Here is a 23,533-nt window from a genome sequence, read left to right on the forward strand (position 1 = left end):
CAGGGGTTCTTCATTTCTTCCTTTCTAGTTGCTTTAGGTGTAGAGTTAGGTTATTTGACTTTTTTCTTGTTTCTTGAGGTAAGCCTGTATTGTTATGAACCTTCCCCTTAGCACTGCTTTTACAGTGTCACATAGGCTTTGGGTTGTTGTGGTTTCATTTTCATTCATTTATATGCATATTTTGATTTCTTTTTTATTTCTTCTGTGATTTGTTGGTTATTCAGCAGCATGTTGTTCAGCCTCCATATGTTGGAATTTTTAATTGTTTTTCTCCTGTAATTAACATCTAATCTTACTGCATTGTGATCAGAGAAGGTGCTTGGAATGATTTCAATTTTTTTGAACTTACCAAGGCTAGATTTATGGCCCAGGATATATCTATCCTGAAGATGGTTCCATGTGCACTTGAGAAAAAGGTGAAATTCATTGTTTGGGGGTGAAATGTCCTATAGATATCAATTAGGTCTAACTGGTCTATTGTATCATTTAAAGTTTGTGTTTCCTTGTTAATTTTCTGTTTAGTTGATCTATCCATAGGCGTGAGTGGGGTATTAGAATCTCCCACTATTATTGTGTTATTATTAATATCCCCCTTCATACTTGTTAGCATTTGTCTTACATATTGTGGTGCTCCTATGTTGGGTGCATATATATTTATAATTGTTATATCTTTTTCTTGGATTGATCCTTTGATCATAATGTAGTGTCCTTCTTTGTCTCTTTTCAGAGCCTTTGTTATAAAGTCTATTTTATCTGATATGAGTATTGCTACTCTTGCTTTCTTTTGGTCTCTATTTGCATGGAATATCTTTTTCCAGCCCTTCACTTTCAGTCTGTATGTGTCCCTTGTTTTGAGGTGGGTCTCTTGTAGACAACATATATACGGGTCTTTTTTTGTATCCTTTAAGCCAGTCTTTGCCTTTTGGTTGGTGCATTTAACCCATTTACATTTAAGGTAATTATTGATAAGTATGATCCCATTGCCATTTATTTTATTGTTTTGGGTTCAAGTTTATACACCATTTCTGTGTTTCCTGTCTAGACAAGATCCTTTAGCATTTATTGGAAAGCTGGTTTGGTGGTGCTGAATTCTGTCAGCTTTTTGCTTGTCTGTAAAGTTTTGATTTCTCCTTCGTATCTGAATGAGATCCTTGCTGGGTACAGTAATCTGGGCTGTAGGTTACTTTGTTTCATCACTTTAAGTATGTCTTGCCATTCCCTCCTGGCCTGAAGAGTTTCTATTGAAAGGTCAGCTGTTATCCTTATGGGAATCCCCTTGTGTGTTATTTGTTGTCTTTCCCTTGCTGCTTTTAATATTTGTTCCTCGTGTTTGATCTTTGTTAATTTGATTAATTTGTGTCTTGGGTGTTATTTCACCTTGGGTTTATCCTGTTTGGGACTCTCTGTGTTTCTTGGACTTGGGTGACTATTTGGTTCCCCCATTTTAGGGAAGTTTTCAATTATTATCTCCTCAAGTATTTTCTCATGGCCTTTCTTTTTGTCTTCTTCTTCTGGGACTCCTATGATTCAAATGTTGGGGTGTTTAACATTGTCCCAGAGGTCTCTGAGGTTGCCCTCATTTCTTTTAATTCTTTTTTCTTTTTTCCTCTGTTTCATTTATTTCTACTTTTCTATCTTCTACCTCACTTATCCTATCTTCTGCTTCAGTTATTCTACTGTTGGTTCCCTCCAGAGTGTTCTTGATTTCATTTATTGCATTATTCATTATATACTGACTCTTTTTTATTTCTTCTAGGTCTTTATTAAACATTTCTTGCATCTTCTTGATCTTTGTCTCCAGGCTCTTTATCTGTAACTCCATTTTGTTTTCAAGATTTTGGATCATTTCACTACCATTATTTGGAATTCTTTATCAGGTAGATTCCCTATCTCTTTCTCTTTTGTTTGGTTTGGTGAGCATTTATGCTGTTCTTTTACCTGCTGTGTATTTCTCTGCCTTTTTGTCTTGTTTATATTGCTGTATTTGAGGTGGCCTTTCTGTATTCTGCCAGTTTGCGGTTCCTCTTTATTGTGGAGGTTCCTCCCTGTGGGTGGGTTGGACGTGTGGCTTGTCAAGGCTTCATGGTTAGGGGAGCTTGTGTCGGTGTTCTGGTGGGTGGAGCTGGATTTCTTCTCTCTGGAATGCACTGAAGTGCCCAGTAATGATTTTTGAGATGTCAGTGGGTTTGGTGTGACTTTGGGCAGCCTGTATATTGAAGCTCAGGGCTATGTTCCTGTGTTGATGGATAATTTGCATGGTATGCCTTTCTCTGCAACTTGTTGGCCCTTGGGTGGTGCTTGGTTTCAGTGCAGGTATGGAGGCATTTGATGAGCTCCCATAGAGGTTCCCTGGAGTCAGGAGTCCTCTGGTGTCCTCAGGATTCGGACTTAAGCCTCATGCCTCTGGTTTTCAGTCTTATTCTTACAGTAACCTCAAGACTTCTCCATCTATACAGCACTGATGATAAAACATCTAGATTAAGGATGGAAGTGTAGAACCACAGTGAGGGAAACCCAGAGAGGTACACAGAGTTACATGGAGAAGAGAAGAGGGAGGAGGGAGATAGAGGTGACCAGGAGGAAAAGAGAGGGAATCAAAAGGAGTGAGAGCAAGCTAGCCAGTAATCACTTCCCTATGTTGAAAAAAGACTCTGATGCTGGGAGGGATTGTGGGCAGGAGGAAAAGGAGATGACAGAGGATGAGATGGCTGGATGGCATCACCGATTCAATGGACGTGAGTTTGACTGAACTCCGGGAGCTGGTGATGGACAGGGAGGCCTGGCATGCTGAAATTCATGGGGTCACAAGAGTTGGACATGAGTGAGCGACTGAACTGAACTGATGTGCTCTCCACAGTATGGAGCCCTCAGAGATGTTCACGGAGTTATACAGAGAAGAGAAGATGGAGGAAGGAGACAAACCCTGCTTGCAGTTTGGTAGACGATGTCTCTCTGGGGCCACGATTGCCCTCTTCTGACCCTGGCTGCCCTTGCCTGACTGTCCCTGGCAGTGTATGGGCGAGTCCGCAGCAAGCTAGCTCTGCTCAGTCCTTGTTCTGTGAATGGGCCTGACAGTGTTTTAGGTTAGGGCTTTTCACTAGAAGCTATCTCACAAACTGGTTTTCTATCTCAGGTTAATTCTCTCAGATTGCCCTCAGGGCATTCAGGCCTGATATTTCAGTTCAGTTCAGTCACTCAGTGGTGTCCGACTCTTTGCAAACCCATGAATCACAGCACACCAGGCCTCCCTGTCCATCACCAACTCCTGGAAGTCACTCAGACTCATGTCCATCGAGTCAGTGATGCCATCCAGCCATCTCATCCTCTGTTGTGCCGTTATACTCCTGCCCCCAATCCCCCCCAGCATAAGAGTCTTTACCAATGAGTCAACTCTTTGCATGAGGTGGCCAAAGTACTGGAGTTTCAGCTTTAGCATCATTCCCTCCAAAGAAATCTCAGGACAGAACTCCTTCAGAATGGACTGGTTGGATCACCTGGCAGTCCAAGGGACTCTCAAGAGTCTTCTCCAACACCACAGTTCAAAAGCATCAATTCTTCGGCACTCAGCCTTCTTCACAGTCCAACTCTAACATCCATACATGACCACAGGGAAAACCATAGCCTTGACTAGATGGACCTTAGTCAGCAAAGTAATGTCTCTGCTTTCGAATATGCTATCGAGGTTGGTCATAATTTTCATTCCAAGGAGTAAGCGTCTTTTAATTTCATGGCTGCAGTAACCATCTGCAGTGATTTTGGAGCTCAAAAAAATAAAGTCTGACACTATTTACACTGTTTCCCCATCTATTTCCCATGAAGTGATGGGACCAGATGCCGTGATCTTCATTTTCTGAATGTTGAGCTTTAAGTCAACTTTCTCACTCTCCTCTTTCACTTTCATCAAGAGGCTTTTAGTTCCTCTTCACTTTCTGCCATAAGGGTGGTGTCATCTGCATATCTGAGGTTATTGATATCTTGATTCCAGCCTGTGCTTCTTTGGCCTAGCATTTCTCTAGATGTACTCTGCATAGAAGTTAAATAAGCAGAGTGACAATATACAGCCTTGACGTACTCCTTTTCCTATTTGGAATCAGTCTGTTGTTCCATGTCCAGTTCTAACTGTTGCTTCCTGATCTGCATACAGATTTCTCAAAAGGTAGGTCAGGTGGTCTGGTATTCCCATCTTTCTCAGAATTTTCTATGGTTTATTGTGATCCACACAGTCAAAGGCTTGACATGGTCAATAAAGCAGAAATAGATGGTTTTTTGGAACTCTCTTGCTTTATCGATGATCCAGCAGATGTTGGCAACTTGATCTCTGGTTCCTCTGCCTTTTCTAAAACCAGCTTGAACATCAGGAAGTTCACATATTGCTGAAGCCTGGCTTGGAGAATTTTGAGCATTACTTTACTAGCATGTGAGATGAGTGCAATTGTGCGGTAGTTTGAGCATTCTTTGGCATTGCCTTTATTTGAGATTGGAATGAAAACTGACCTTTTCCAGGCCTGTGGACACTGCTGAGTTTTCCAAATTTGTTGGCATATTGAGTGCAGCACTTTCACAGCATCATCTTTCAGGATTTGAAACAGCTCAACTGGAATTCCATCACCTCCACTAGCTTTGTTCATAGTGATGCTTTCTAAGGCCTACTTGACTTCATATTCCAGGATGTCTGGCTCTAGATGAGTGATCACACCATCGTGATTATCCAGGTCGTGAAGATCTTTTTGTACAGTTCTTCCGTGTATTCTTGCCACCTCTTCTTAATATCTTCTGCTTCTGTTTGGTCCCTACCATTTCTGTCCTTTATCGAGCCCATCTTTGCATGAAATGTTCCCTTGGTATCTCTAATTTTCTTGAAGAGATCTCTAGTCTTTCCCATTCTGTTGTTTTCCTCAATTTTTTTGCATTGATCTCTGAAGAAGGCTTTCTTACCTCTTCTTGTTATTCTTTAGAACTCTGCATTCAGATGCTTATATCTGTCCTTTTCTCCTTTGATTTTAGTCTGTCTTTTTTAACAGCTATTTGTAAGGCCTCCCCAGGCAGCCGTTTTGCTTTGTTGCATTTCTTTTCCATGGGGATGGTCTTGATCCCTGTCTCCTGTACAATGTCAGGAACCTCATTCCATAGTTCATCAGGTACTCTTATCTATCAGATGTAGGCCCTTAAATCTATTTCTCACTTCCACTGTATAATCATAAGGGATTTAATTTAGGTCATACCTGTGTGGTCTAGCGGTTTTCCCTATTTTCTTCAATTTAAGTCTGAATTTGGTAATAAGGAGTTCATGATCTGAGCCACAGTCATCTCCTGGTCTTGTTTTCGTTGACTGTATAGAGCTTCTCCATCTTTGGCTGCAAAGAACAGAATCAATCTGATTTCAGTGTTGACCATCTGGTGATGTCCATGTGTAGAGTCTTCTCTTGTGTTGTTGGAAGAGGGTGTTTGCTATGAGCAGTGCATTTTCTTGGCAAAACTCTATTAGTCTTTGCCCTGCTTCATTCTTCATTCCAAGGCCAAATTTGCCTGTTACTCCAGGTGTTTCTTGACCTCCTACTTTTGCATTCCAGTCCCCTATAATTAAAAAGACATATTTTTGGGGTGTTAGTTCTAAAAGGTCTTGTAGGTCTTCATAAAACCGTTCAACTTCAGCTTCTTCAGCATTACTGGTTAAAGCATAGACTTGGATTACTGTGATGTGAATGGTTTGCCATGGAAATGAACAGAGATCATTCTGTCGTTATTGAGATTGCATCCAAGTACCGAATTTCAGACTCTTTCGTTGACCATGATGTCTACTCCATTTCTTCTGACGGATTCCTGCCCACAGTAGTAGATATAATGGTCATCTGAGTTAAATTCACCCATTCCAGTCCATTTTAGTTTGCTGATACCTAGAATGTCGACATTCACTCTTGCCATCTCTTGTTTGACCACTTCCAATTTGCCTTGATTCATGGACATAACATTCCAGGTTCCTATGCAATATTGCTCTTTACAGCATCAAACCTTGCTTCTATCACCAGTCACATCCACAGCTGTGTAATGTTTTTGCTTTGGCTCCATCCCTTCATTCTTTTTGGAGTTATTTCTCCACTAATCTTCAGTAGCGTGTTTGGCACCTACTAACCTGGGGAGTTCCTCTTTCAGTATCTTATCATTTTGCCTTTTCATGCTGTTTCAACTGAACTGATGTGGTCTCCACAGTCTGGAGTTTTCAGAGATGTTCTGGAGTTATACAGAGAAGAGAAGAGGGAGGAAGGAGACAAAGCCTGCTTGCAGTTTGGTAGAGGATGCCTCCCTTGAACCATGATTGCCCTCTTCTGACTCTGGCTGCCCTTGCCTGCCTGTCTCTGGTGGTGGATGGGCCAGTCCGCAGCCAGCTAGCTCTGCTCAGTCCTTGGTTTGGTGAGTGGGCCTGGCAGTGCTTTAGGTTAGGGCTTTACACTGGATAGCTATCCCACAGTCTGGTTTGCTATCTCAGGTTAGTTCCCTCAGATTGCCCTCAGGGCATTCAGGCCAGATCCTTAGTCTAAGTAATGCAGCCCGCGCCTCCCTGCCCAGCCCCTGCTTGCTAGTAAGGGATGCAAGTGTCTGTGCTGCTTCTCTGCTGGGAGTTGCCTTAGGCACATAATCTGTGGGTTTTAATTTTTTTTTTCCTCCCAGTTATGTTGCCTTCTGAAGTTCCAAGACTTGCCACAGATTCGCCAGTGAGAGTGTTTCCTGGTGTTTGGAAACTTCTCTCTTTTTTAAGACTCCCTTCCTGGAATGGATCTCCATTCTCCCTCTTTTGTCTCTCTTTTTATCTTTTATATTTTTTTCCCTATCTCCTTTTGAAGAAAATGGGCTGCTTTTCTGGGTGCCTGCTGTCCTCTGCCAGCATTCATAAGTTGTTTTGTGGAATTTGCTCAACGATAAAATGTTCTTTTGATGAATTTGTGGGAGAGAAAGCGGTCTCCCCATCCTATTCCTCCACCAACTTAGGACCGCCTCACTGCATATAAGTTAAATGAGCAGGGTGACAATATTCAGCCATGATGTACTCCTTTCCCAATTTGGAACCAGCTTATGGAACTTTAAACTTGAATTTTTATCTGAGGAGATCCTATGACTGCCCATTTTTCTTGAATGAAAAGGCACCAGGGAGAAAGGAAAGATATAAACATCTGAAAGCAGAGTTCCAAAGAATAACAAGAAGAGGTAAGAAAGCCTTCTTCAGAGATCAATGCAAAGAAATCGAGGAAAACAACAGAATGGGAAAGACTAGAGATCTCTTCAAGAAAATTAGAGATACCAAGGAACATTTCATGCAAAGATGGGCTCAATAAAGGACCGAAATGGTCTGGACCTAACAGAAGCAGAAGATATTAAGAAGAGGTGGCAAGAATACACGGAAGAACTGTACAAAACAGATCTTCATGACCCAGATAATCATGATGATGTGATCACTAATCTAGAGCCAGACATCTTGGAATGTGAAGTCAAGTGGGCCTTAGAAAGCATCACTATGAACAAAGCTAGTGAAGGTGATGGAATTCCAGTTGAGCTGTTTCAAATCCTGAAAGATGATGCTGTGAAAGTGCTGCACTCAATATGCCAGCAAGTTTGGAAAACTCAGCAGTAGCCACAGGACTGGAACAGGTCAGTTTTCATTCCAATCTCAAATAAAGGCAATGCCAAAGAATGCTCAAACTACCGCACAATTTCACTCATCTCACATGCTAGTAAAGTAATGCTCAAAATTCTCTAAGCCAGGCTTCAGCAATACGTGAACCGTGAACTCCCTGATGTCCAAGCTGGTTTTAGAAAAGGCAGAGGAACCAGAGATCAAGTTGCCAACATCTGCTGGATCATGGAAAAAGCCAGAGAGTTCCAGGAAAATATCTATTTCTGCTTTATTGACTATGCCAAAGCCTTTGACTCTGTGGATCACAATAAACCATAGAAAATTCTGAAAGAGATGGGAATACCAGACCACCTGACCTGCCTCTTGAGAAATCTGTATGCAGGCCAGGAAGCAACAGTTAGAACTGGACAGGGAACAACAGACTGGTTCCAAATAGGAAAAGGAGTACATCAAGGCTGTATATTGTCACCCTGCTTATTTAACTTCTATGCAGAGTACATCATGAGAAATGCTGGACTGGAAGAAACACAAGCTGGAATCAAGATTGCTGGGAGAAATATCAATAACCTCAGATATGCAGATGACACCACCCTTATGGCAGAAAGTGAAGAGGAGCTAAAAAGCCTCTCGATGAAAGTGAAAGAGAAGAATGAAAAAGTTGACTTAAAGCTCAACATTCAGAAAATGAAGATCATGGCATCTGGTTCCATCACTTCATTGGAAATAGATGGGGAAACAGTAGAAACAGTGTCAGACTTTATTTTGGGCTCCAAAATCACTGCAGACGGTGATTGCAGACATGAAATTAAAAGACGCTTACTCCTTGGAAGGAAAGTTCTAACCAACCTAGATAGTATATTCAAAAGCAGAGACATTACTTTGCCGGCTTAGGTCCATCTAAGGCTATCAAGGCTATGGTTTTTCCTGTGGTCATGTATGGATGTGAGAGTTGGACTGTGAAGAAGGCTGAGCGTCGAAGAATTGATGCTTTAGAACTGTGGTGTTGGAGAAGACTCTTGAGAGTCCCTTGGACTGCAAGGAGATCCAACCAGTCCATTCTGAAGGAGATCAGCCCTGGGATTTCTTTGGAAGGAATGATGCTAAAGCTGAAGCTCCCGTACTTTGGACACCTCATGTGAAGTGTTGACTCATTGGAAAGACTCTGATGCTGGGAGGGATTGGGGGCAGGAGGAGAAGGAAACGACCGAGGATGAGACGGCTGGATGGCATCAAGAACTCGATGGACGTGAGTCTGAGTGAACTCCGGGAGATGGTGATGGACAGGGAGGCCTGGCGCGCTGCGATTCATGGGGTCGCAAAGAGTTGGACAACTGAGCGACTGAACTGAACTGAAAGCAGAGACATTATATATTCTTAATTTCTTTAACACACTAACACAGTGCTTGGTTTATAGATAATCATTCAGTAAATATTACTAAAGTGAATTGACAGAGATTTGTATATGCTATTAATATTCCAACCTCAGCCCCGTAAAAGTACACAAATTTGTGCTGTTCTTTGTAAGAATTTCCTTGGATATCTTTTAAATAAAGCTTTGATGGGTTAGCAGGAGGAAAAAGTTAATCAAGCCAGTAAATAATTTTATGAGAATGGGAAGGGAGGGTGCTATGAAGAGAAAAGACAAAATAGGAGTGAAATCAACGGCAAAAAGTTCAAACCAAAGAATCAAAATTATAGCGTTATCAAAATAAATGGGAAAATCTTTGTTTTGAAACTACAAAAAGTGGGGGTATGGTAGAATACCATTCAAACTAACAAACAGGAAGAGTGGGTCCTAACAGAGATTTAATTTCAGAGGAATTATAAATATTACCCTGTACTAGATTTTGCCTGTTGTTCCCGACGCATCTGTCTCTTTCTTTTTCCAAGTACCTGTTAATTCAGGATAGATCAAATGAAATAGAAAGAATCAGAAGATTCTTAATTCAAATGTGATATTTACATTTAGAATATCTTCCAGAGTTCAAGGAAATTTCCATAAGGAAGTCAGTGTTTGTTTCCCCAGTTCACTGCTGTATGTTACTACACTCAGCTATCCCTGGGAACAAGCTTGAGATGACTTTGTGGGTGGAGAGAGAAGTAATGAGGGTTAAGCTGGAAGAAATAAGGAAGTGAAGACATGCTATTTCCCGTCACCACCAGCAGAAAGGACTTGGGCTCTCTTTACTGCATCTTTCATTTAATCTTTTTCTGCCCTGACACAGAATACATATTATTAGTTTACCTCTAAATGTATTATTCCTTTAATATGAGAACCAAGGTATATAAAAAATATTGAGAATAATCATTCTGCTAAGGGCCTTGCTGATATTTTCTCTCTGCCTCCAGCTCTGAAAAGCAATGAATGTTCTTAGAGCCTTAGTAGGCTCTGTTGACAATCATGGTGTTTATTCTAAAAGAAGGAAGAAAAATAAACCTGCTAGTTTGTGCGCATGTGTTAAGCTATCTGGAAGCAGGATTTGTCTATGGAAAATGTTTGTATCAGTATTATTTACAAACCTAGTGGCAGAGGGAAAATATGTGAATGGATATGTTGTACAGCATAGAGCATTTGTTATAGGTAATAATACACAGCAAACAATTTCTCCATCATTTTCTATGCTTAATAAAGCTAATAATAGTCTTAGATATCAGATAGCTTATTCGCATCTTTCCTTAAAGGAAACATTAACAGAGATTCCTAAAGAATAAAATACCAATTTTTAACATTAAAAGTATATAAAGAATAAAACTAGAGATTGTCATACAAATAATTAATTTAAATATATCCAGCTATTTTACTTGCAGATTCCAAAACAAACCAAACATAAATTCTTGAAATTCTTACCTAGATGACATGTCAAGTAAAACATTTAATCACTCTGGTCCTCACCTCAGTCCACTATGGGAAAAATGAAGTATTTGAGTCAAATTATCTCAAAGACTTCTTCCAGCTCCTGGTATTTACACCCTTTCTTCATCTGTAGGGTGTCTACACCCTACTTTTATGTTGGTTTCCCAAGGTGTCAGGATGCTGTAGTGTAGCAGGGTGCCTCTTGGAAAGCAGTTAGGAGGGCAAGGTGATCCAGCTCTGCCAACTCTAGATCTGTGGGACTGGGTACTACTTAAACTTTTTGTGCCTGATTTGAAAACCAATCAATTAGTAGAATATCTATCTACTCCTTATGAGAATGAAGGAAATAATACATAAAAATTATTTATCAGAATGTCTGACATTTATTTTGTGTGTGATATGTATTAATTATAGAGTTACTGCAGAAATTATAGGGCTTAACAGCCAAAATCAGGTTAGAAGACTGTCAGGAGATATTAATGTTTTGTGAGTTTCAAATTTATTAATACAGTGATGTAATGCTCTACACAAACCTACATTCCAGGTTCCTATGCAATATTGCTCTTTACAGCATCGGACCTTGCTTCTATCACCAGTCACATCCACAACTGGGTATTGATTTTGCTTTGGCTCCATCCCTTCATTCTTCCTGGAATTATTTCTCCACTGATCTCCAGTAGCATACTGGGGACTTACTGACCTGTGGAGTTTCTCTTTCGGTATCCTATCATGTTGCCTTTTCACACTGTTTATGGGGTTCTCAAGGCAAGAACACTGAAGTGGTTTGCCATTCCCTTCTCCGGTGGACCACATCCCAAGCCAGAACACTGGAGTAGGTAGCCTTTCCCAACCCAGGGACTGAACCCAGGTCTCCCTGCATTGCAGGTAGATTCTTTACCAGCTGAGCCAGAAGGGAAGCCCAAGAATACTGAAGTGGGTAGCCTATCCCTTCTCCAGCTGATCTTCCTGATCCAGGAATCGAACCAGGGTCTGCTGAGTTGCAGGCGGATTCTTTCTTAAATCAGGGAAGCCCTTCACCTATTATAGCTATTTAAAATTCAAGAAAGCAATGATGATATTAAAGAATTCTAATTATGACTGCAAATGCTGTGATGTATTGAAAAGGAAGACTAGTGCCTACGAAGTTCCTTAGAGGACAGTGAAGGGAATGTTCCATGTAACTGGGAATGGAGTGGATTTTTGCAACACATGCTGTTGTTCCTTCAAGCATTTGTTCCCCCAAATTATTGACAAAGGGTAAGTAAAGTGTGCAAGTGCCCAAATCTACTTTTTAAGGTTATAGAGAATTCATTCTGAAGCAGAAGAGGCAAAATTGAACAAGATTACTGTCAAAAGATTTTACTATTTGGATATCATGGAAAATAGGCATTTTTCTACCAAAATAGGCAGTCTATCTTCACTCTTCTGTTGGGTGGTCTATAGTCCCATCAATTAGTGCACTGCTTGAAGTAAATTAGACCCAATTAATTATTTGCTGATATGTCCTATCTTCTGCAAGGTACCGTATACAAGAAAGTAAATTCAAGTGTAGATATACTAGTGCAGCTTATTATTGCCATAGCCAGATATTCAGATTCAGTAGGTCTGAAACAGATGGTTAAAAAAAAAAAAAAAAAAAAAGCTCAAATAAAGTGGTTTATAGAGCATGGTATTTGAAACCACAGACTTAAATTGACTTAATAGTGATTTTGACCTACTTGATCTTTTAAAATATCAAATTTCTCACTTTAACATGGATATAATCAGAGTATCTATCTCATCGGGTAGTTAACAAAGACAAAGGACTACATGATAATCACCTTTAGAGTACTTATCACATAACAGTATAATTGCTAAAAAATGCATTAACATTGTGTGCCTGCTCAGTCACACCCAACTGTCTTTGACCCCATGGACTCCTTTGTCCAAAGAATTTCCTAGGCAAGAATATTGGAGTAAGTGGCCATTTTCTTCTCCAGGGTATCTTCCTGACCTAAGGATGGGACTTACATGTCCTGCATTGGCAGGTGAATTCTTAACCAGTGAGTCAGTAGGGAAGCTGAAAAAAAAAAAAAAAAGTATTATCCTTATCCTTGTTGTTATTCATGAATAAAAGCCCTCCTACACAGTAAAATCTTTTTCATTCACTTTTTAAAGTGTTGACTATATTTTGATTTACATTATTCTAAATTCAAGGTTAAATTCTGATTCAGGGAATGATGAATAAAAATCAGATTTTATGTTATTTCACTGTGTAATTCTCATTTAACTTGGTGATGCTAGTTTCTAATTCTGTAATAAATTTTATTTTTGTCCTGATGTGCAATAAACAGTTTTGGACAAGGACAGCTCTGCTCCTAATTTTCTTCAATCTAGAAAATTTTAATTTAGTTAAATAAATAAATAACTTGGAAAATCTGATCATCTAAAAGACAATCCTGAAGGAAAAAATATTAGGACATACTAATTACAAGAGTTATAAGAAAGATAATAAAAACATACATTTACATATATCAATCATATAAAAGTAACCCTGCATTGACTATAGTGGATATTGTAAACTTTATTATAAATCAAAGAGTAGCTTTATAAAATTGCCTAGTAACAATATGTCTTAAATTCTAGAGGTATGAAATCTATAAAATGAAGGCAGAATCACAGCAGATCAGAATGGCAAAGAAAAATATCATCACCCTGAACCATAAGTAGTTATGATTTCTCATTATACAAATGTGCCTTGAATTTCCCCATTACCAGAGGGTTATTACACCTAATAACTATTGACCTCTAGGTCACAAATTAAAATCAACCAGATCTATAACTCCATTTAAATTATAATGTACCTCTCATTTCCTGGAAGAATCTCATCATGGAGATCATAATTGCAAATTGGCCAATATGCATATTAGAAGTACTTAGATTTACTTTAAATTAAAAAGTAACATCTAGTACATTCCATCAACATAATAGAAGGTTGTTTGTAACACAGTTAAAAAGTTAAGTTTGAGTGTTTACTTACCTATTACTAAAGAAACATAAGGTACATATTTAAATTAATAAATATATGTCTTTCAGTTGAAAGCGCATAGGAAACAAGTTTTATAACAAATACAATGCACCTTTATTCTTTTTCCAAAGACTCTTAACTAAAATATAGTAAATATAATAGATCTACTTTCTGTGAAATCTATCTCTGGCTAAAAGAAAATAAAAAGGCCAAGACAAACTTTATTAAATAATAATAATAATAAATGGAGTCATACCATGCCCCTACCTACTAATGAAATTCCATGTGAATCACTTTAGTAATGACATCACTTTAAATCTAAAATAGTCACTTCATGTAACTAAGCATGTAAAGAGATGAGACTCATAGTAATTTCTACAGACATAATTTCAGGTGGGAAATTGAAGTGGCCAAATGACTTTAAGAGAGTAGAAAGAGCCATTTGTGCTGGCTACGTTCTTTATAAGAATTCCACAGAAAACTGCTGACGAGGGTAACTACCTGCTACTATCTGAAATATCTTCAAAACAATTTTTTTCCCTATTACAGTTTTAGCTCAGGCTTTAGAGTTAGTATATAAAGTATTATTTCTGAATATAAATCCTTTTGTGTGAATGTAAATTTATTGTTTCAGCATAATCTTACTGCAAACAAAAATAGAAGATTTTACCAACTACTCAACCTAACCAAGGCTATTTGCATGGCTTATTTCCCCCTTAGAATAATACTGTGACCTCACCACAGTTCCTAATGTGTTCAAATTTCTACTGAATTTAACATCAATCAGGGTTGTCAAGATTACATGCAGAGTATGCTAAATGAAGATTTAGCATTTGTTTTTATCTAAATATTAAGATAAGATAAAGGCAAATCCCCCAAACTTGCAATAAGTAAATTTGAAGAAATTGGTTAATTTAGATTTAATATGTAGTACACTACTAATTGCAATAACATTAAATTGTAATTTCAGTTGCATATTACTTTGCTTACATAGTATAAAGAACTTAAAGATCTGAAATTTAAAAATCACTTAATCCCAAATTGTGATTTAAAATTGTTGTTTGTTCTTAACAAGTCTTTAAATTCCTCATTTTGAACACTTAGAGTCATTTTTTGGGGGAAAATATTTTTCTTTTATGATTATTTTGATAAAATAGCCTTATTTATTAAATAAAAACTATTATTGTAAGTCTATGGGGAAACAGTGGAAACAGTGTCAGACTTTATTTTGGGGGGCTCCAAAATCACTGCAGATGGTGACTGCAGCCATGAAATTAAAAGATGCTTACTCCTTGGAAGAAAAGCTATGACCAACCTAGATAGCATATTGAAAAGCAGAGACATTACTTTGCCGACTAAGGTCCATCTAGTCAAGGCTATGGTTTTTCCTGTGGTCATGCATGGATGTGAGAGTTGGACTGTGAAGAAGGCTGAGCACCGAAGAATTGATGCTTTTGAACTGTGGTGTTGGAGAAGACTCTTGAGCGTCCCTTGGACTGCAAGGAGATCCAACCATTCTGAAGGAGATCAGCCCTGGGATTTCTTTGGAAGGAATGATGCTAAAGCTGAAACTCCAGTACTTTGGCCACCTCATGCGAAGAGTTGACTCATTGGAAAAGACTCTGATGCAGGGAGGGACTGGAGGCAGGAGGAGAAGGGGACGACAGAGGATGAGATGGCTGGATGGCATCACTGACTTGATGGACGTGAGTCTGAGTGAACTCCAGGAGTTGATGATGGACAGGGAGGCCTGGCGTGCTGTGATTCATGGGGTTGCAAAGAGTTGGACATGACTGAGCAACTGAACTGAACTGAACTGACATTATTTCTTATTTGTAAGTTACATAATTAAGCCTGTTGACAGATATACTTTGAATCACTATAATTCCCTCTTTACTACTGAATCTTTTCTAATAGGCATTTAAATGTACCTTATTTTTTTAACTTTAAAGTACATAAATACGTATATGAATAAACCTCTTTCTAAACTCAAACCTATCCTTTCCCCCTGCAGCTATGAGCTCATGCTTTTGAAGTGAAGTGAAGTGAAGTGAAGTCATTCAGTGGTGTCCGACTCTTTGTGACCCCATGGACTGTAGCCCACCAGGCTCCTCCGTCCATGGGATTCTCCAGGCAAGAATACTGGAGTGGGATGCCATTTCCTTAGCCCTCTACATATTTTAACTTCTTAATAGAATCGTTGGGGTAGGTTTTATTTAAGCCAATAAAGACAATTAAAAACTGGCTTTGAGAAAAAGTAGAACCAAGATATTGAACTCCATCAGGACTATCTTACTGCTTCTTCTCTGCGTTTCTGTTTGTTGCACTCTCTTCCCTTGCTGTTTGGCTTTGTCCACACAGAGCTACCTCAAAGATCATATACTCCCAGCTCACAATAGTACAAAAGAGTTTTCTTCCCAGCTCTAGTTTTAACTCTGATTATCATCATTTGGGTTACATGCATACTCCTTTTACCAATAAATATAACCAAGAGACTGGTGCACTGCTTATGATTGGTCTAGTTTGGGTCAAGCGCATACGCTTGGGCTGGAAGACTAAAGGAATAGAAACTGGGAAGACTAAAATAGTCGCATTTACTATGCACTATCTTTCTTTTCTGCACATTATGCAACAATTTGTCTGCTTTATATATATCATCACTAAATTAACAACCTCAAATCTGTATCACTAGATCAGATTTCACTATTCAGCTTCAAATCTATATTTAAATGACTCATGTGTATCTGGATCAGGAATTCCTTCGTATCTCCAATTAGCATGTCTAAAATCCCCACCCAAACTTGCTTCTTCACTTCACTTGCTTCACTTCACTGAGCTGCCAGCTCAGTGGATGACACCATGAATTACCTAACTCATAGTAATGCTCTTTGAAAATTGCATTTGCCTATCCCTCTTAATTGTACTCTCACATCCGTACATGACTACTGGAAAAACCTTGTGAGAGCTGGATCATTAAGCTGAGTGCTGAAAAACTGATGCTTCTGAACTGTGGTATTGGAGAAGACTCTTGAGAGTCCCTTGGACTGCAAGGAGATCCAAACACTCAATCCTAAAGGAAATCAATCCTGAGTAATCCTTGGAAGTTCTGATGCCAAAGCTGAAACTCCAATACTTTGGATACCTGAAGCAAAGAACTGACTCACTGGAAAAGACCATGATGCTGGGAAAGATTGAAGGCAGGAGAAGGAGACAACAGAGGATGAGATGGTTGGATGGCATCACCAACTCGATGAAAATGAGTTTGAGTGAACTCTGAGAGTTGGTGATGGACGGGGAAGACTGGTGTGCTTCAGTTCCTTGGGTCACACAGAGTCAGATACAACTGGGTGACTGAACTGAACTGAACTGAACTGTCAGACCTTTGTCTGCAAACTCATGTCTCTGCTTTTCAGTACACCATCTAGGTTTGTCATATCTTTCCTTCCAAAGAGCAAGAGACTTAATTTCATGGCTGCAGTCACCATCTGCAGTGATTTTGGAGCCCAAGTGATTTTTTCCAGTGGTCATGTGAGGATGTGAGAGTTGGACCATAAAGAAAGCTGAGCACCAAAAAATTGATACTTTCAAATTGTGGTGCTGGAAAAGACATTGAGAGTACCTTCAACTGCATGGAGATCAAACTGGTTAATCCTAAAGGAAATCACCCATGAATATTCTTTGGAAGGACTGATGCTAAGTGGCCACCTAATAACCGACTCATTGGAAAAGATTCTGATGCTGGGAAAGATTGAAGGCAAAAGGAGAAGGGGGTGGCAGAGGATGAGATGGTTGGATAACATCACTGACTCAATGGCCATGAATTTAAGCAAACTCAGGAGATAATGGCTTAAGACAGAGCAGCCTGTATGCTGCAGTCCATGGGGTTACGCAGAGTGACATATGACTTAGCAACTGAACAACAACAAATTTGCCTTAACAACATCCCCATAGTATATTCCTAGTTCAGACCATCCACCCTCTCAGTCAGTTCCAGGTTGGACTACTGCAGTGGCCCACGTAGTGATCTCATTATGCTTAGACTTAGTTTCCTGCAGTACTTTTTGAAAGTTGGCATTTTGACAAAATGATAATTGTAAAATATCAGTGGCAAATAAGAAGATCACACAACAAAATGCTTATAATAAATGTCAGATTTTCTTTATGCCACTTAATAAAACTTAATTCTATATTCTGTCTCACCAGGGGAGCATAAAACTTAGTGAAGTTGTTGGAGGACTTCGGCTACCACATTATGGCAGTGATCCTAGGGGTCATATAAAATCCAGAACCAGACAGACAGGTAGATATTTGTATCTACCCACAAAGTTTCTTGAGAAAAGAGGGCTTGAAATTAACATTTTTCTGGAAAATATATCTCATGTCTTGAGCATGTACTACTGGAACATTGCAAGTCTGCTTCCTAGTTTAGGGAATGCATTCAACACCTCTCCTTGGTGAGCTGCTTTTGCCTCTTTCCTTTTCAAATCCCAGAACACATTTCTCCCATATTTGAGAATCAGCCTCAGCTAGAGATTTCCCAGAGATCTAAGGGTGTTAAGATTGTTTTGTTTGGAATAAAGAATGTTTAAAGATTGATTAATTAATTAACAACATTTAAAATGCAGGTGGTTTCATATAAAAATCTGAATGTATAGCTTCTCCTGAAAAATTAGACAACTGGCCAACACTGGGTCTACATCTCTTCATGTGAAGAACACTGAGTAATAACTTCCTAATTTACAAGACTTCTCCTCAGTTATGCACAGTGCCTAACATTCTTTACTCCATTCTTCCTAAAAGTAAGTATATACTTACCTTTGCTGGCAAAATATTTTGAAGTAAAATGCAAATGTCATGATATTCATATCTAAATGCTTTGGTGTACATCTCTAAAAAAACAAAGAACTTTTTTTATATAGCTACAATTCCATTATTACACCTAATATATAGCCTAATATTTATTAATATCTAATACTTAGGCTGTATTCAAAATCTCCAAGTATTCTCCCAAATAAAAGGGTTAGTTAGTTAAGCTGCTAATTCATTTTTTAAAAAAATATAACCCAGTTTACTCATTTGATTTACTTATCTAATTCCACTTGGCGTTTGCATTTGTGTAACTGGCAAGATATTAGGGCAAAAGTTAATTTTTAAAATGTCAAATCTTCTCTTGGAACAAAGGAAACTAAGACTTCACAACGTAAAACTCTGGCCCCTATTTACCTTTTTTAGGCATGATGGTAGATGGAAAGCATAGCTGGAGGATGGAAACTAAAACCAGTAAAAAAATTTAAAGCTTTTTATTTTCCATGATTTTTTTTAATAGTAACAAGCACAACTTAGTATCTCTCCAAGTTTTCTGGACACATTTCAGTACTTTTGATAGCTAATTTATGCTCATGGTAGCATAGAGAAGGGCAGATATTTTTAAAGCTGAGGGAGTGTAGAATCAGTCATAAATGAATTGTGGAGAAACATAGTCAAAGTCTTGAAGAGAAAGAGCACTTCAACCCCTTCTTAGCCTTCCTATGGTTCTAGAAATATAATTCAAATCCATGAATGGATATGTTTAAATCCATAGCATGACTTGTTTTTAGCTTATAACAACTTTTTTTTTTTTTTTCCTGCCATTCTACTCATACTAAATGTGTTTTAGTTCCCTGAATGTAACCATGTTTGGAAGCACTCTTTCTCAAGCTTTGTCTTAAGTGAAATGTCAGTAGCATAATGGAAACCTCCTTAGTAATCACCCGTGTCTTGGTCAGCAAACCTCAGATCTACTTCCTGAGAGCCTTGTACCTCCATTGGAAGGTTTCTGCTCATGCTCCACCACGGTGACCCATTAATTAGTCTTACCTGTAAGACTGCTTGCTCTATCAAAGCAGGAGCCACTTCTGCCTCATCATCATTTTGCCTTTGACACCTTCTGTGTTCCAAAGCACATAAGAGATATCCAATAAATGAACAAAAAAAATATGAAGTTACAGTGTTATTCTAAGACAATTTTATTTAAAATTTTTTTTTCAATTAAAAATTAAAAAAAAATTTATTGGAGTATAGCTGATTTATAGTGTGGTACTAGTTTCAGATGTACAGCAAAGTGGATCGGTTGTACATACACATATATCTCTTTTTTAGATTCTTTCCTATATAGGCCATTGCAGAATATTGAGTAGAGTTCTCTATGCTCTACAGTAGGTTCTTATTATAAGTTACCTATTTTATATGTAGTATGTGTATAAGTCAAAGTTAAATGAGCTCATCAAATACAGTGTAAAATATACTGCATATATTTTAAAACAATATCTTATTTCTCCCTGAAACTACTTCATTATCACAAATAAATGGCTAAGATATATTATATAATAAGGAGGGGGCTACTTAGAATAATGTTTTAGCAGATCGTTAATGTGCTTCAGTTTTGTTCCTGTACATCATCAGTTCATTATGCATTTCCTGGCTAAAATTTTACTTGCTCCATTAATAAATTACAACAATCAGATTCCATTTCTTTTATACATCTCCTGATCAAAGAGGAGGAAGATTAGGCATGATTATTACTAAAACACTGGTTTTAGGCTATAGAAACATAAAAACACACAAATGGTAAAAATACAGTTTTCAAATGGGTAAATTGGCAAAAAGAGCACATAAAACAGTTATTAGAACAGAAGTGAAATTTATAATATGTCAAGCCAGTGTAGAAAAAGACACAAAAATGTAGTATGCGAATTGAACAGATGTAGTTTTGTTTTGCTAGTAAGTTATTTATGATTCTAAATTGAAATCTCATGGCTCAGGCTCTGCTCAAAGGCTTCTAAATGCAGTTATGCCCCTGCCCAGGGCTCTGTGACTTTGTGCAAATATCTTAGATGTTGTAGTCTCATTTTCTTTACTTGTAAACTAAGGGATTGGTAGGTTGTCTCTACGGAGAAGGCAATGGCACCCCACTCCAGTACTCTTGACTGGAATGTTGTCTCTGTCTCATACTGAGCTGTTCCTATTTAAATTTTTCTCTCTGCTTTCAGTCAGCATATTAAAAAGAGTATGTTTATTTGATTTAATGGGTGGTCATTTTGCTACTTTTGAAATCCTCCTATACATTCAGAAAAGTTCATAACATAGCACAGAATTTTTGCTTTCATTATTTCACTTGAAGCCCAAACAAATATTTATTTATCTATCTATCTATATATATATATTTACACATAGGGAGCTCAAGAACTTTAGTGACGACTTGGAGCACATACACCTCAAGTCATAAATACTCATAAAGTATATTTACCTTGACTCCATCTGTATCTTTTTAGCTTCACAGGCTTGTCCTGGGTTTTCAAATTGTCCAGATGCTAGCTGTACTTGTCTCTGCCAAAAAATCATTAAAGTCATTTTCAGAAGATTTTTAAATATAGAGCTGTGTGTAATAAATATAAAGAGGTGTGCAATTGGGAGAAATTTATATGAATCCTATCAAAATTTGATTATCACCACAGCAAGTTCCTTGGGGGGAAAACTTACAGAAGAATTTGTGTGTGTGTGTGATTCCAAGAGTAAAGAAACACCTTTAGTAATACAAATATTATGATTACAATATTGACGACAACGTCCACTGAAAGACTATCTTATTACCATACAAACATTTTATTTTCACACTTTTAGATGCAATATATATGATAATATATTCATTGGGAAGAATTACTTGTTTGAAATCAAGTCAAGTCTGGAACTAGTTTAATCCTCAAATACTCAATTTGGAAAAAAAAAGTGTAAAGCCTTTAACAAGTTTAAATATTTCCATTTATTATCAAAATTCTTGATTTAAACCTCTTAATGAAGAACTTTATGACATATGAAATGCATGTCATGAGCATACAAATCTCTTCATAGGTCTTTTTTAACTGAAGTATCATTCTGACCTATGAAAATTGAGTTTGACAACTTTATTAAAATGAGATGATTTAGAGATGAACATTTTCATTAGTCCTTCAAATATATTGCCTTGCACTCACCAGTTTAATTGCATTTAAGAATGAAGAAATGGAAAGATATGTGTTAAAAATAAAGGAATAATATTTAAAATCCATATTTGCTGTTCTTCAATTTTTTTAATATTTTAAATTGCTACTTATTTTCAATAGTTAAGAGGAATTATTCTACCACCATAAGCAAGATGGTGAAAGAAGTATGATTTCAATTACACCTAGAATATATCTGCAAAAACAAATGTCCCATGAAAGCAAGAGGTTAACTTTGCTGCTCATAGTATGAACAGATAGCTGATTTGCACACGCATATTCCTTTTATCCTGCAGATTTTCTAACAGACAAGGTTGTTGCAACAATTCCATGTTGTTCATCATTAATAACAGTCACAATACATTACTATGTGAAAATTATTTGGCAGATTAGATACACATGATGTCATCTAAATAACTATAAAGAAACTAACTGGATCCAGAATTTTTCTTTTCTTTTCCTTGATAAGTTGGGGAGAGGTAAAGAAAGAGTCTTTCTTTTATCAGTTATGATAATTGTAAGTGCTTGGCATGTTTATAATGGTTCAGTTCAGTTTAGTTCAGGCGCTCAATCGTGTCCAGTTCTTATAATGGTTATTACTATTGAATTTTGGAAAGCATAATTTCCTGCATAGTAACATCTATTCCTGCTTTATTGACTATGCCAAAGCCTCTGACTGTGTGGAACACAATAAACTGTGGAAAATTCTGAAAGAGATGGGAATAACAGGCCACCTGACCTGCCTCTTGAAAAATCTGTATGCAAGTCAGAAAGCAATAGTTAGAACTGGACATGGAACAACAGACTGGTTTAAAATAGGAAAAGGAGTACGTCAAGGCTGTATATTGTCACCCTGCTTATTTAACTTATATGCAGAGTACATCATGAGAAACGCTTGGCTGAAAGAAGCACAAGCTGGAATCAAGATTGCTGGGATAAATATCAATAACCTCAGATATGCAGATGACACCACCCTTATGGCAGAAAGTGAAGAGGAACTAAAGAGTGAAAGTGAAAGTGGAGAGTGAAAAAGTTGGCTTAAAGCTCAACATTTAGAAAACGAAGATCATGGCCTCTGGTCCCATCACTTCATGGGAAATAGAAGGGGAAACAGTGGAAACAGCGTCAGACTTTATTTTGGGGGGCTCCAAAATCACTGCAGATGGTGATTGCAGCAATGAAATTAATAGACGCTTACTCCTTGGAAGAAAAGTTATGACCAACCTAGATAGCATGTTGAAAAGCAGAGACATTACTTTGCCAACAAAGGTCAATCTAGTCAAGGCTATGGTTTTTCCAGTAGTCATGTATGGATGTGAGAGTTGGACTATGAAGAAAGCTGAGTGCGGAAGAATTGATGCTTTTGAACTGTGGTGTTGGAGAAGACTCTTGAGAGTCCCTTGGACTGCAAGGAGATCCAACCAGTCCATTCAGAAGCTAATCAGCCGTGGAATTTCTTTGGAAGGAATGATACTAAAGCTGAAATTCCAATACTTTGGCCACCTCATGAGAAGAGTTGACTCATTGGAAGACTCTGATTCTGGGAGGGATTTGGGGCATGAGGAGAAGGGGACGACAGAGGATGAGATGATGGCATCACTGACTCGATGGACTTGAGTCTGAGTGAACTCTGGGAGTTGGTGATGGACAGGGAGGCCTGGCGTGCTGTGATTCATGGGGTCGCAAAGATTCGGACATGACCAAGTGACTGAACTGAACTGAACTGAGCATTATTTCAGTCGTTTCCTTTGAACTGCTATTTCTTATCCTACACTCAGGATCATCCCCTTTGTTCTCAAGTGTCAATTCATTCAGAGTTTCCTTTTCTTCATGTCTCTGATAGCCAGGCTCAATTAATATTTATCAAGACATGTATATATTATGATTATACAATATATGTACAAAATATTTTTATAATTTCCCATCTGTACTATAAATTCCACTAGACTGATATTTCAACTTTTATTTTCATTTTTTAACTTTCTATAAGGACTTCAGCATTTTTTTACATGGAAGGATGAGGTCAAATG

The sequence above is a fragment of the Ovis aries genome, chromosome 6 (assembly GCF_016772045.2).
Source record: "Ovis aries strain OAR_USU_Benz2616 breed Rambouillet chromosome 6, ARS-UI_Ramb_v3.0, whole genome shotgun sequence".
NCBI lineage: Eukaryota > Metazoa > Chordata > Mammalia > Artiodactyla > Bovidae > Ovis > Ovis aries.